This window comes from Periophthalmus magnuspinnatus, unplaced genomic scaffold, assembly GCF_009829125.3.
Source record: "Periophthalmus magnuspinnatus isolate fPerMag1 unplaced genomic scaffold, fPerMag1.2.pri scaffold_89_arrow_ctg1, whole genome shotgun sequence".
Taxonomy (NCBI): Eukaryota; Metazoa; Chordata; class Actinopteri; order Gobiiformes; family Gobiidae; genus Periophthalmus; species Periophthalmus magnuspinnatus.
Genome location: NW_022986791.1, coordinates 1 through 12,708, shown reverse-complemented (window position 1 = coordinate 12,708; position 12,708 = coordinate 1). Strand labels below are relative to the sequence as shown.

Below are 12,708 nucleotides of genomic sequence, written 5' to 3'. Positions count from 1 at the left end.
GTTGGGTATAGCACTTTTGATTTGGTCCAGTACATTAATGGATCCTCGCTTCTCGGTATTGGAACTTCAGCAAGGTAACGGTCTACTTCAATGGTTGCATCTGCTACAAAGCTCTTTGTTCTTCTACTGTTGTTAACATTTTCGTCAAGCTTATGCCAAATGTCATCTAATTCATTCACACCTTATTATGGCCAGACACTACGAAGTTCCCACATTGTGGAGGATTTCCTTCTTGATGACTGCATCTGTAAATGGATTTGATTTCTCAACACACTAAATAGTACTGAAACAAGCCAGATGCTCATCTCAAAAGTGCCACAGTTCCAGTGTGAGTTGTAACAAAAAAAGAAAGAAAAAAGACCCACATTTAGTCAAACCCAGACACCAAGTGCACTTTGAAATTTTAAACATATAGCCTTTTGCTTACATCTCAAGGCAATCAAGGACGGTAACAGTAACTCACTCACTGATTACATTGTGCTCTATGAGAAAAGATCTTTCTGGGCAGGAGGGATTTTTTCGTTGTAGTACCAATGAGTGGCCACTAATCCAATTTAAGACAGCTCTAAGCTAGCAATACTCTATTCAGATACTTTAATAGATCCACAGTGGCGGCACACTCCCTCAGTCAACTTCTATACACGTGCATTAAAACTACTTAAGCTACATTCACACTGCAGGACATATCTGATTTTTTTTTCTCATATGTGATCTGTATTTGATTTTTTAATGTCAGTGTAAACAGCTCAAATCTTTTTTTTTTTTTCAAATCTGACCCAGACTGCATTTGTATGTGTCATAAATCCAATATGTATTTCATATGACTGCAGTCCGAATGCTCATGCGACATACACGTCATAAATCAGAATCAGAATCAGAATCAGAATCACTTTTATTGATCCCCGAAGGGAAATTCTCTTAGTTACAAGATGCCACAACCACGGGATAGAATTTAAGAATAAGAATAAAAAGTCATTTAAATAAGAATAAAATTTGTGCAATAAGAATAAAGTGTCAAGAATAAAATTTGTGCAATAAGAATAAAGTGTCAAGAATAAAATTTGTGCAATAAGAATAAGAATAAAGAAGAATAAATAAATGTTTCCAATCACGTATGTAGGCAAATGTTCTCCTGCTCATCCGAAAGTTATTAAAAAATCTGTCTCATATCACAAAATCTTTGCCCTCTTCCTTCTTTGTGAAATCACTTGAAAGAACTTGAAATAGTCACAAATGCACCAGGATTAAGTCGAATAGAGGCCATTTTTACTTCCGCAAACACAACGTGCTGCATGTGATGTTGTGTTCTGGTGTCTGCATGTGGGTCACTTCGAGGTTAGATATCAGTCTCATTTTTGTTGTAATGTGAACAACTACATAAAAAAATCAAATACAAACAAGAAATATGAATTGGGCCACATACCCTGCAGTGTGAACATAGCCATAGTTCTACTTTCAACTTTACTGTGCCCCTCATTAAGTTATCCCATGTTTCTACAGACCCTGATTTCTGTGATGAAGACTACAAACAAACTAGCTTGATTTCAGCTCATATCACCATTTCCTGTAATGATGTGTATGGCTTTATCTGTAAAGAGATGAATTACACCTGCGACACACTCTATGCCCCTTATGCTAAGTACACCATCAGTGATGTGAGGGCACTGGACAAGGGGGTCTACTGGTGCGGCAACAGATCACTGAGCGAAGGCCACAGAGTGTCACGACAGAAAATACTACTTCAAGGTAGAAATATTACACCATGTTCCCAAATTGAAGGACATTTTACATAATTTTATCTATAGTAATAGCTTTGTTAAAGAACACATATTATGCAAAATTGACTTTTTATAGCCTTTTAATAATAATAATAACAGTAACGCCCTACAATTGTAATGAACTTGCTTGTGGAAGCCTCTAAAAGCACTTTTTTCCAGATATATTGTTGTTTCCTAATCAAAAACATACCTGGAGTTGTATTTAGCTTTCTTTGCACTTTAAACACATATTATGCAAAATGAACTTTTTGCAGTTTTGTCCATGTTATACTATTGTCCCCTCATCAAAACCTGGAGTTATATTTCACTTCATTTACACTTGTTTCATTAATCAATTAATGCAAAGTCATCTTCTCTGCACCTCAATTCTCCTTTTGCATTTTGCCCACAGTTAATACTGTACTCTGGTACTTCTCCTATACTTTTTAAGCCCATAAACCATCACCAAACTTATTCTACAGTCAAACTGTGTTCACAACAAACACGTGGCTCTATAAACATAGCATTCACAGAAGAAAAGGACTTCAACTGTTTACTTTACTTTCTGATTGTTCTCTCCTATTCCTGACAGCAGAGGGAGCTCCATTGGTAACAGAGTAGTTTATAGTCTAAATGCAGTTAAAGTTAAAGTTATTTTAACTTAGAAAATGTGAAATACTTATCGTGAGGTGGCCAAAAGCATGTACAAAGTAGTGATGGAACCTTTGGCTCTTTGATTTGAATCCTTTTGATCCATTCAAAAGACTGGCTCTTTTGCAATTCATTTATATGAGAGAAGCCAATGTAATTGACAAACTATTCATAGAGAGAAAAGACCAAGACTCAGATGTGTTTGAAATCGTTTATAGTGAGAGTGTGTGTTTGGAATTATGCATCTAATTAAACTGTTACTATGATGTCAAAATGTTTTTTTGTGCAGAAACGTCTCACTTATATTGTCCGTTCTGCTTCTGTGCTGATTCATGTATTGGTTCAACGTTAATCTAAAAATTTGAAACAAAAAGATTTGGTTCTTTTAAAAAAAAAAATCCTGCTGCAGTCGTTCATGTTAAAGAACTGGGGAATAAGAGCCAAGAATGCATTATGTGTTCTTTAGAAGGTTAGGATGTATATTAGCACCTGGGATTCAGATGGTTCACAGATACTGGTGCAAACCCCACTTAATGTTATTTTCTTCAGTCTTTGCAGAAATTATAGATGTGCCGGGCTGCTCTGGAGGCTGGGTTGAATTCATCTGGCCATATAAAGGAATGTATACAGAACACACAGTATCTACTCCAACACATGAGATATGCAGTAACGTGGATGATCAATGGGAGCAGGTGGGGCCATATTGCCTGTACCACGACACCACAGGGAGATATCTGAAGATGATGGTGAGGCAGATTCAAAAGGAAGACTTTGGGTCGTACTACTGCAGATTTGATGAAACTCCTGCAAAGTTATTCAATCTATCCTCTTGTAAGATACGGTTGTGATATTTCTTTTTTTTTTTTTCATGGGCAAGCTACACAAATGTATCTGCATGTGTGAAAAAGAAAAAAACATTAATGTGCCCATATTACGCTCTTTTCTGATGTATGTTATAATATTGTTTTATTATCAGAAACACACCTGGAGTTGTGTTTTGTTTCATTCACCCATATTTAACACAGAAACCCTGCAAAAAACAACAACAAAAAACATTGTATTCCACTTTGTAAATGAAACAAAACACAACTCCAGGTATGTTTTTGAGAGGAAAACAACATTCTAACATGGCTAAAAGTTCACAAGAGTCATATTTGCATGCTATAGGACCTTTAAAGTACTATTGTTTTGTATTATGTGTAGCCAAAATCCATAATCTGTTATTTCCTCTTTCTACAGATCATTCTTATTGTCGCCATCAATACACTCAGACCACGTCCAAAGCAAAGCAAACCACCATTGTCTGTAAGGACCTGGAGAGAGAATTTATCTGTAAAGAGAGCGAATATAACTGTGACACCGTCCCAGCTCACCAGTCTCAGTACACTATCAGTAATGTGGGTGAGGAGGACGAGGGGGTCTACTGGTGTGTCTGTAAAGTGCAGGCACGGGGTTTCAGAGTGACAAAACAAAAAATACAGAACTTTTTATTTAGAAATAATGTATTGACCTGTCACAATAACACATTTTGAAGTGAGAAATATTACTGAATAAAATATAGACAATAAATGTTAATATCGCAATTGTATCGCTAATATAATAATTGTATAGTAATTATTCTATAGACACAAACCAGGATTATTTAAAAAACGCTACTCCAATAAAAAAAAAATAAAAAAAACACCACTGGATAACACTAAAAAAATGAGTTGCAATGTATAGCAAATTAGAGAATGAAACACTGCAAAATTTCATTTTCATTTAGCTTTCTACCACATCATAATGCTGTTCACTGTAGTTGTGTCCTTTGGCAAGGCACTTCACCCACATTGACTAAAATAATAATTATTAATACAGTTAGTTGCAAGATTCTGTTCAAGTCGACGTCAGGCTCACACGCGGCTATTCTCCATAAATATACAAAAACATGATACAGAACTGTACACAACAACTTGACGAAGCTGATGAGATATGCAGCAGTTTCACTAATGAGCTGCATGTTGATTGTGTTGCGATAGAACTCTGAAGGGGGAGTGGCTTAGCGTGGAGAGCAAAGCAAGGAGAGACTCAAGTTAATACTTTGTGTTCATCAAATATATCTTTTTCAAAACAATAAACTGTAACATGGGAGTCTAAATATGTCATGTGTTATGTTATGTGCTACTACAAAGAAAGAGTACCCACAGTAAATATTGACTCCCAAAAATAATTGTTCCTGCTATAATTCACTCAAGGATAAGTCGATATAATGAATATTGTGACAGGTCTAATTATGTATTATAATGCACTGTTATGATTACAACGTTTAGTACACTGTTTATATTCACTACTGTCACTTCATCTTTTCACAGTCAAAAATGAGCCACTGGCGAAACCAGGTACAGGTAAAGTGCAGCAGAAAATCATATGCTGTAGTACTGATACTGAAATTTAAAAATCTATTTTGATACTAAGGAATAGATTTGATACTCAATGCTGAGCAAAAGACATCATCTGGGCTGCTCTTTGCGCACAGGTGTCTGGGTCCTTTTCATGAGTTGGTGTCCTCTGCTGTGGTCCCTAGGCAGTGTGGGATGATAGTGGCACAGAGAAGGAGGGAATTAGGCAAAGTATAACTTTTTAGGGGGTGGAATGAGTGTTGAATTTAGGTCTTCCTCATTTGAAGGAAAAAAGAGATAGCCTACATTTTAATAGCATAGTTTTTAAGTCCATAAATCATTTCTAGACTTGGTCAAAAGGCCAATAACAATACAAATAATGTGCCCTATTATTTTCAGGGCTTTTAACCATATTATAGTTGTTTATCTTCTCATTGACACTCTCAAACGAGTATTTAGCATGAGTCATGCATGCTTGAGTCATTTTTATACCCTTGTATTCAAGATGTCATTACTCCAATCTGGTACACAGCCATTGCCCTGCGTTTACTTTGTTATAAAATTGTATTTTCTTAATCGATAGGTGTAGGATTCCATAGCGGCACATAGTAACTTTTTTGTTGTGATGACCTTTATGGCGATATCTGGCCCCAGGTTTCTAACATGGAAGACAGCGGACTTGTTTCTTTTATTAAATTATTTTAGATCAGTATTGCAATTTAAAATGTCCAAATTATGACAATGATACAGCAAATATATCTACTGTTAGAAAATATCATCTCACCACCTCAGTAGAACAGCTATCAAAACGATGTTAAGTGACAGTTTGTGAAGAAACCTTTATAGTTGCTACTCCATTGCTTCCTTTCGTTTAAAGTCTTTTCAACACATGATATTTCCAAGCCAAACACATGAACTTACATTCTCATTAATGTGGTAATGGTTTATTACTAATAGAAAGATATCCTCTCTTTAGTTGAAAAAGCAAAGATTTGAGCTGGAGGCAGACTGTTATCCCATGGACTGTCTAGAGCTGGTCCGGAGCCCCACGCAAATGTATTATATCCCTCTCAAGGTCGCCATGGTGTAAGTAGAGTCTTAATGAATCACCACAATCTTTCTATCATTATTAAAAAAGAAAATATTTCCTGATTTCTTTGTCATTGTCTGTTTGCAGTTACATGTTGAACCCTTTCACCATTTTGTCCTGTGTTGTCAAATCCACATGTGGACTCAACAATGCCGTCCTGGGCCTTTTCTTCCTCTGCACTATTAAAAGTATGTGCTCATCTTATACACAAATATTTAAATTAAACACTCCCAGTCTAATTCAAAATGAAATTCTTTTTGTTGAACAGAAAATACCATGTTGAGTGCCATATTTCTGGCCCTGGCCACGTATCAGTCCATCTACCCCATCACTCTCTGTGCTCCAGCCATGCTCTACATAATGCAGGTAGGCTCCTCTATGTTTTATAAGCACAAAATGTATTAACTATATGATAATATTATATTATAATTATAAGGACTAATATTGAACCAATTTGTTCAGCAATGGTTAATTTATTGTAAATTATTAAATTATTTAACACAATTATTGCATGTATATGTTTATTGCCATTGTGTCTTTGGGCAAGACTCTTATCTGCCCTGCTTTGATAAGCTAGTGTAGCAATGTAATATAATGTGTCATTATCAGGATATTGGGGATTTTTTTTATTTTTTTTTCACTTGTTGGAAAAAGCCCCTGACTTGGGACTTGCTTTAGATTTTAACATATTGATATAGATATTGCCAATATATCAGCCACAACAGCAAGAAAAAAACATATCAGCTAAGAAAATAAATATCAGATAAACTCCAAAATGTGCTAAACTAATGGAGCTCAACAAGTCTGTGCCATTTCTGGAAGTAAATTTTCCTTTCATTTTTCAAGGTGAATTTTGGAAAAAATTCAAATATTAAGAGTTCAAAGTCATCGCGAAGGCTAACCAGCTACGTGGTAACTAATATCCATAATGCGGTAGTTTTACCTTCAAAAAGCACATTTAAAACACAAGATTCTGCGAAATGCTTTAATAACTTTGCAGTTTATAAAATTTCAGAAACAGATTTTAAATAAAGTGACAGTTCTTGTGGCCATTAGTCACCACAGAGCTGAGTATCCCTGAGCAAGCTTTCAAACTTCTAATATATATATATATTTTTAGTCTATGGAAAAAATGAATGGGAAATTCATTTCTGGAACCAGGGGATGGGTGGTCACGGTTGAGCTCTATGTGATATAAAATTTATAACAAAAGTGCAGAAATAGCACTTTATAACATTACTTGAAATATTAAATTGCAAGTGCGTTCTTCGTCCTGCGTTTTAAATGTTTTCTTTTAATAAAATATGATATACTTGATATTCTAATTTTGCCCATCTCTAAATCAACAATTGCTATTTAATCAATTTTTCACACTAACATTTGAGATTGACCTCCCTAATCATCTGGAACTCCATCCTGTCCCTCCCCAGCGGCTGTACATTCCAGTGAACTACCGCTGTGCCAGTTTTTGGTGGTTCATGGTTCAGTACCTCTCATTTACCTGGGCAGTCTGTTCATTATCATCTGCCTCTCCTTCTTTCTGCTGGGCTCCTGGGACTACATACCATCTGTCTATGGATTCATGTAAGTTTACTGAGTTTTTTCTACATGATTTTTGTTACATTCAATTCCACACATTTTGAATGTTTTTAGTATCAAATTGACACAGCAACAAGACTATATAGAGAATTATGCTGCATTGCTTTCTAAATGTTTACAGAAAACAGTAGGAAACACTGATACCTGAGCAGTTCACTGGAAGATCATGTCCTGATTTATGTCATGAATAAAAACATATGGCAATGAACAGCTATTATTTTGTTCTCTGTTTAGTTCTTTGAAAGTCAATATTTTCCAAATATGTGCTACTTGATGTAAAAAATATAAGAATTGCACTCAGATAAGGCCATTATTTGATTTTATTCTTGCATTCATTTCTTCTCTCTCCTCCACAGTTTGTCTGTTCCAGACCTGACTCCAAACATCGGCCTCTTCTGGTATTTTTTCACTGAGATGTTCGAACACTTCAGGCTGTTCTTCAACTGTGATTTTCAAATCAATGTCTTCTTCTACACCATTCCTCTCTCAAATCAAACTCAAGTAAGTCATGTACTTCACCCTCAACAGTATGACAACTGACAGAATCACTTCAGGACAAATGCCAATATATAAATGTCAGCAGTTTTTAAGACTTTTACTCCTACTTATTATGTATTATATAACAGTGTAACTGTACTCTTAAGTAAAAGTTGTGGTTCTTTTTCTACAAGTGGCAAAAGTTTGTCATTTGTAGAAGAACCACAAGTTCATCAGCTTAGTGAAGATAGTTTGTTGTGATTGTTGTTGTTGTTGTTGTTGTTGTTGTTGTTGTTGTGATTTTGGGCGTTACAAAAATAAATGAATTGAATTGAATAGTTTGAGTGAAATGATAAGAATCTGTCTGCTGAAGGTGTGTTGATGGAGAACAACTTCATGTTGACCACCAGATGGCAGTATGCAATGGATAAAGTGTTTTGAGCTCTTTTGAGCCAATTCCTGTTTAGTGCTGGTTTAATGGTAAATGGTCACATTTTTCTATAGCGCTTTTCAAGGCACTCGAAGCACTTTACAACAAGGAACCACTCACCCATTCACACACAAGTGTACACGTGGGTGGGCGACGTGGGTTAAGTGTCTTGCCCAAGGACACAACAACAGCATTCATCTAGAATCGCACCGCCAACCTACTCAACCAATGACGTTTATGTTGAGAGCGGAATTTGAACCACCAAACTTTGGATCGGTGGATCGGTGGACAAACAATTGGTGGACAAACACTCTACCAACTGAGCTACTGTTGCCCAGCATCTCTAGTGGAAAGTGTTGTTGGAAAATGCTGGCTGAAGTGGTTAAAGTGGGTAAAGTGTCTTTCTCAAGGGAAACTTTGCAGCTATGGGATAGTTGTTCTACCATAGGATCCAATGTCTTTGTATAGATATGTCAGAATACTTGTTATACCATTGATGCTGATTATATCATAAGTATTTAATTTATCTTTGCACTTATGTTATTGTTTCAGTTTTAACATTTTCATCTTTTGCTCACAAAAAATACAATTTCTCTCTTAATATGATGCATTAATATCGTGGTCATTACGTCACTGTGACTATTTTTGGTATATTTCACAAAAAATATATGGCAGCATTAATTAGTATTGCCATATCATATGGTAAATGGTCACATTTTTCTATAGTGCTTTTCCACCTTCAAGGCACTCAAAGCGCTTTACAACCACTCTTTACCACTCACCCATTCACACTGTACGCAGACACTGAGGGCAAGGTGGGTTAAGTGTCTTGCCCTCTGTGAGCTAGAATCACACCGCCAACCAGATCAGTGGATCTGACCGCTCAACCAATGATGTTTATGTCGAGAGCACCAACCTTCAGATCAGTGGACAAACACTCTACCAACTGAGCTACTGTCGTTGTAATCACGAGTGATTATGATTTCTTATTACTGTTTTATAGTTTTTACTCACTGTTGTATTGGCTAATTTGAAATCTGTTTGTTTTTATCAGGGAGCACCCAGTGTTCCTGATGTTCATGCAGTTGGCCGTGATGTCCATCTTTAAATCTTACCCCACAGTGGGAGGCATAGCTCTGTACCTGTCCCTCCTCCCACTCTGGAGCCACCTACACAGATGTGAGGGCTTCAAATAACTCCCTGTTTATTCATTAATCACACACGTTCACCTTTAGATGGAGGCGGTTGTAGGGAGTTCTGGAAAGACAAAATATTAAAGTAAAATAATAGAGATCCTAAGCTCATTACTGTGTTAAAGAGGGGAAATAATGTAGTATATATATATATATATATATATATATATCTTTTAACTATGTAATAATATTGATAATATTGTTCCCTCATCAAAAGCACATATCTTAAGAAGCTTTTCAGTAATTTACCAATCTCTTCTGAGCCTCCTAATGAAACTTCTTTACAGTTAGCTGTGAGATTCCATTAGGCCAAAAGTCTACATCATCCACGCATGATAGAATACTGTACATAACAACTTGACAAACCTGAAGTGATGTGCAGTAGTTTTATTAGCGGGATGCACACTGATTGTTTTATGAAAGCGCTCTAAAGAGGGACTTGGCACAGAGACCAAAAACAAAAGTGAAACAAAAGAAACCTTTTTGGTAAATACAGCATTTTCAAAACAATAAAAGGGAACATGGTGATCCAAATATGTTATGCGTTACTGGTAATACCCTGTAGAAGTAGAATACCCCCTCTAGTCAACACTACAACATTGTATTCTGCCCTCCAAATTCACATTCTACAATTTGAAACCTCCATTTAAGGGAAGCGATTTGATACTGCTAATTTATTTATTGATTATTTTGACCTGTTTTCACATTTTTCTTTTATATTGAATATTCCAAAGAGCATCAGAATAATATTTAAACTGTTTGAGATGGAAACACTGATTCTGAATTATTGTGCTTTGTAATCAAATGTACTCTGTCTCTCCTCAGTCCTGAGAAACATCTTCCTGGTCACATGTGTGCTGATCGCCTGCTCTGCTCTGTTCCCTGTGCTGTGGCATCTGTGGATCTACTCTGGCAGTGCCAACTCCAACTTTTACTACGCCATTACACTACTGTTCAATGTGGCTCAGGTGAAGCATAAGTAAATCAGAATGTAAATCACCTTTCAAGATATTGAAAGTGTACTGCATGGTAGTAAGCTGCTTCTGTAGCCACAACTGCCTTGGGCTGGACTGACAGAAGTGAGGCTGCTTAAGGCAAATACCAGTGCTCCGCTCTGAGCAGGACTTGATCCACTGTGTGTTTTTGTGGACATATATTCTGACTTCAGACCCACAGATGTTTTAGCTTATGTTTCTGTGGATTCTGAGTTTAGCGCAAATTAGAAGTAGTCAAAGTATGTTTGCATGTTTTTTTTTGTTTTTTTGTTTTGTTTTTTTTAGCTGTCAATAATATTTGTGTTAGTATTCATTCTGTTGAGGGTGAAGTACTTTCAATCCTTGGATTGTTTCAATATGATCATTTCGACCCAAGAATTGCACAGTATTCTATACACCAAAACTAATGTAAAAATGTATATATTTTTTTAATTGGATTGATCAGTTTTATTTCATACACCTGGTACAGCGATTGGTGCTCTTGCCTCAGAGCAGAAGTTCTCATTCCCAGACGGTGGGTGGGGGGCATGGTCTCCCTGTCCCTGCATAGGTTTCCTCGGGGTGCCTTGGTTTCTTATCACTGAAAGCATTTACAATGTTTTAATGAGATTTTTATCTCATGGCGGTCTTTTGGCAGACATTGTGACCCCTGTATTCACTGTAATATAAAATATTGTCTATTTATATTATTCATTTTGTAGATTCTCCTGGTGTCAGACTACTTCTACGCCTTCTTACGGAGAGAGGACCACCTCACGTATGGACTTTACCTGAAGAAGAAGGATGGGTCAGAGGCCACACTCATTTTAAAATAACTCTTAAAGACCTCTTCAGTCACATTTGACCAAGCAGACCAGCCAGTGGACAGCACAGGCGAGTATTATCCTGTAAGGGAATGGCATTTCACCACACAGGACGAAATTATACCAAACTCCTGGAACGGTGTTGGTGGAAGATGCTGGTAGACTGAACGTATTAAGCCCAACAAAAATGTGGGATGTAGACTATGCCTTTTTTACTTTGACATGTTTATAACTTCCTCTACATAAACATATATATAATGCCAGGGTTTTATTTTGAAAACCTTCCTTCCTTCTTGCAAGATGTTGTTGTTGTCAGTTTATGCTGAAATAATTCCTGGAAACTAAGTTGTGTGCACAATATTTTTTTGTTTTCCACCAGTTCTTTTGAATCAACACTGGACGTTTTTACTCATAGGAATGTTGTTACGAATGTTCAAATTTCAGCAATTTATTATAGTCTCTTACATGATTTAATACATTGTTTAAAGAAGGGTATTAAGCAAAATCTACTTTATGAAGCTTTCTACCATGTTATAGCATTCCCTCATCAAAAACATGAGGTTTTAGGTGTCATCCGTGCATGTTTCATTCATTTTGTGATCTCACCTGGACACGATTTGAACCCTCCTTCCGGTTAGCAGTATGATCCCACCCAATGGTCAGGCCATGTAACCATACTCCCACACGACAATGAAACAAGACACAAAACAAGACAAACCTGATGCAATAAGCAGTAGTTTCATTAGTGGAATGCATGCAGATTGTAATGTAATTGCGCTTTAAAGGAGGAGAGACTTGGCGTGGGGAACAACGGGACAAAGGACTGTAAAAATTATTAAACATGATATGTTGATTTTGGCTGATATAGCATTTTAACAAAACAACAAAAGGTAACATGGTGATCTAAGTAAGTTATGTTTTAGCAATGAATATACCATAGAAGTTACCTTGAAAACCGTGTGCCTTTACGTCATCAAATATAATTGTCCTGCATAATTCTAGGCCCTTTTTCTTCTTACTGCCAAACTGGAATATTATTGTAAACAAAAATGAGGAAAATACCATTTTAAAATGAGCTGCATGTGTCTTTTCAATACCCAATTTTAACATTGACCTAAAAATAATGGATTTTTCATGCTTAAAGATATACCTTTATTCGTCTTAATTATAATGTCTTTTGGTACTTGGGGAACTAATGGTTAAGATTGTATTAACATTGATTTTTGAACACATATAATATTCAACCACTTTAATTCAAAATAACAGCTCTTGTTGCAAATTTTACTATGCTATAATTACTGTACTGTTTAATTAGATTTTTTTTCTCAAATACAA

General features: G+C 36.1%; 1 pseudogene; it reads left to right on the top strand.

Annotated features, from left to right (window-relative positions):
* Window positions 1-1,178: 1,178 nt before the first annotated feature.
* On the top strand, window positions 1,179-11,385 carry LOC117393658 (phosphatidylinositol glycan anchor biosynthesis class U protein-like; annotated as a pseudogene).
* The last annotated feature ends 1,323 nt before the right edge of the window (window positions 11,386-12,708 follow it).